The sequence below is a fragment of the Pelobates fuscus genome, chromosome 10 (genome assembly GCF_036172605.1).
Source record: "Pelobates fuscus isolate aPelFus1 chromosome 10, aPelFus1.pri, whole genome shotgun sequence".
Taxonomy (NCBI): Eukaryota; Metazoa; Chordata; class Amphibia; order Anura; family Pelobatidae; genus Pelobates; species Pelobates fuscus.
The window spans coordinates 50,863,147-50,866,690 of NC_086326.1; positions in this window are offsets into that span (position 1 = coordinate 50,863,147).

Sequence of the window (3,544 nt, forward strand, 5' to 3'; positions counted from 1 at the left end):
TGTCCCTATGGGATAGTGCTTTGCTCTCTCCTCCAGCTCTGCTTCACTCCTACTTGATATTTCCTATCCTAATGTTTCTAATACCCCACCTCCTATAGACTGTAAGCTCATTTGAGCAGGGTCCTCTTCAACCTATTATTCCTGTAAGTTTTCTTGTAATTGTCTTATTTATTGTTACATCCCCCCCTCTCAAAATATTGTAAAGCGCTACGGAATCTGTTGGCGCTATATAAATGGTAATAATAATAATAATAACACATGTGGGGATCTAAATACAGTATTATGCTTTAAAATATATAAAGTCACTTTTATTCCTCCCAACACAGACATGTTACATATCCCCAGATAGCTCAGGTCTGGGTGCACATTATTAGGTGAATGGCACCCAGACTACACGAATACAGTTTAATCGCCATGGAGCCAAAGTCTTTAATCACACAAATAGGCTCCATGGTATAGCTATCTGGGTTACTACAATTCCCATAGAAATACCGAATTCCAGTGTTCGGTTAACCTTGTACGATTAGGACCCAGGCGACAGACGGCTCAGCGGTGTCCGTGCAATTAAGTGTCCGTTTATAGTTCCATAGAATCCTCGCCGAACACCGCTGGTCTTTCGCACGATTAAAATGGCCGCTACCTCGTGGTCGGCAAACGAACAAAGGCCACCCAGCGTTCATCAATTAAGCTGCGGTTAACCGCAGCTTCTGGGCGGTTAATTGACGGCACACTCCATCTCCTAGGTGGTCCCTCATACGGTAGTTTGTTCGGTAGCTGGAATCTACCGAACACCCCGGCTGAAAGGCACGAATATGCCTTTCTGCAGGTAAAATAAAGCTTTTTAGTCTGGTCCATAGTCCAAAGGAAGCAGGCGAGCAACCAGGCTTCTCCAGCTCATAGTGGCGAGGTTGGTTTCGCCACAACAATATACTTTTTACTCAACAAGACATAACTCATATTCAAGATTGGATAAGATATTGATTAAAGATACAAATATAGGGGAGTGCAAAACATTCAAATAGTTCCATGGTCCAATCATTATTTAGTAGTCATGGAGATAGAAAAGAAATATTCTAAAGTATTATCCTCATGTAAGCTTAAAGAATACCTATTAAGACGGGAGGAAAATATTGAAACATTATTTAAAGAATCAGAATGTTTTTTTAATGAGAATTTGACCGGGGATACAAGCCTCACAAATGTATGGTGTACCTATAATTCCCGAATTAGAGGAAGAATAATTAATTTAGATGCATATCAAAGAAAAAAGAACTACAAACCGTTACTGAACTTGTATATCCAATTGGAAAAATTGAAAAGAGAATTCAATATAAGTTTATCCTCTCTGGCTAAAACTAAAATAGATCAGCTGAAAGAGGAGATTAGAAAACAGCTATTAGATAAAGCGAATAAAACCTTATTGAAAATGAAACAAAAATGGTACTATATGGGTAATAGACCTAACAGGTTGCTGACTAATCAAGTCAAAAAACAGAGTTTAAAATCCAGAATTTTTAAAATAGTAGATAATTAAGTCTACAGCTCCCCAGATAAAATTGAAACCTCATATAAGAATTACTATAATGGCTTATATAACAGAGAATTAAAGAATATTTAACTACAACTAAGTTACGGACAATAACGCAGGAACAAAGAGAAATCTTAGATACTCCCTTTAAAATAATAGAAGTCAAATAAGGCTATAAAAAACTTAAAAACAAACAAATTCCCAGGACCGCATGGAATGTCTAATATATTATATAAGAAACTATCCGAAATATTGTCCCCTCATATGACGAACCTTTTTAACTAAATAAAACAAATGAAAAGATTTCCAGAAGAGATGCTTCAAGCATCCATCCTGCCCATCCCGACGCAAGATAAGGATCCCACAGGGGTAGCAAACTATAGACCATTATCATTAATTAACTCTGATACCAAGATCTATTCTGCTATAGTGGCTGAGAGAATTAATACAATTCTGCCCTTGATAATTAGAATGGACCAAACAGGGTTTGTGAGATCCCGCCATTCAACTAGTAACATTAGGAAGATACTGCACTTAATTGAATATGCAAAACAAAAGCATCAACAGATGTTAATGTTATCTATCGATGCGGAAAAGGCCTTCAACAGGGTCGATTGGCTGTTACTCGAAGAAACTATGAGAGCATTTCATTTTGGGGACAGTCTAATTGACTCTGTCATGGCCTTGTATGCATCTCCATCTGCTAGAGTGGTAGGTCAAGGATTCAAATTGGTTGAACATTAAGAACGGTATGAGATGAGGATGCCCGTTAGCGCCAATACTTTACATCATGTCTCTGGAACCACTTGCTAATAGTATACGAAACAACAGAAATATTAAGGACATAAAAATAGGCACAATAGAATGCAAACTAACATGTATGCAGATGACGTGTTGGTGACTCTTAGTTCGCCAGAAATATCTTTATCTTATTTGTTTGAAGAGATAGATGTATATAGTTCCCTGTCTAACTATAAAGTAAATAAAAATAAATCTGAAATAATGTCACTAGCAATAGAAGAAGGAACTATACACAAAATCCAAAGACAATATGGGCTTTTGGTGAATAAATCAGAGATTATATATTTGGGGATAATCTTAACAGACAACGTCGAAAATATTTGACAAACTAATTATCTTGTTAAGGAATATAAAAAGATTCTAGCAGAATGGAAACATCTATTTGTTTCGTGGATGGGCAGGATGAATATAATAAAAGCTTACGAATTCCCCAAGTGGTTATATCGTTTACGTATGATTCCCCTTAAAATTCCAAAAAATATTGTGACTATTTTAAAAAAATTACAGAGAAGTTTATATGGTTGGGGAAAAAAAACTAGAATCTGTAGAAACATACTATATACTATGGTCCATCAAGGAGGTTTTAGCCTACCTAAAATGGAAAACTATGCTAATGTAGTGATGGTTACTCAAGCTCATAAATTTCAAGTAGACAATTGCAAACAAGAAGATTGGTACTAAAAATCAAGAATTTAGAAAATATTTTGTGGGCTCATCATAATGAGATAAAAAAAATAACTACATATACTACTTCTAACATTCTTGATAATATTATTAATGGTTGGATAAGATTTAAGAAAAAGCTCCTAATAAAAGATAAAGTTATTAAAAATCACCTCTCTTGTAAGCCTAGAATCTAATAATCAAAACATAGCGGTAAAAACTCCATACGATAAATAAAAAATCAAAATCAGAGATCTACTAATAGGGGACAAACTCAAAACCATTAACACATAATGTAAAGAATTAGATCTTTTAATTCCTCAGTATTATTCTTGAATAAGAATTAATAACTATATTAGAGTGCACTTAGGATGAAAATGGAGTACATGATCAACTAAACAAAATCTTTGATAATAAACTCTAAGCAGGTATAATTAAGATGATTCATGGAATAATGCTTACCCTAAAACAGGGGGTAAAACCAAGAGCATTATTAGCATGGCAAAAGGAATTACAAGTAACCTTGGATAGTAAAGAATGGGTAAATAGTGA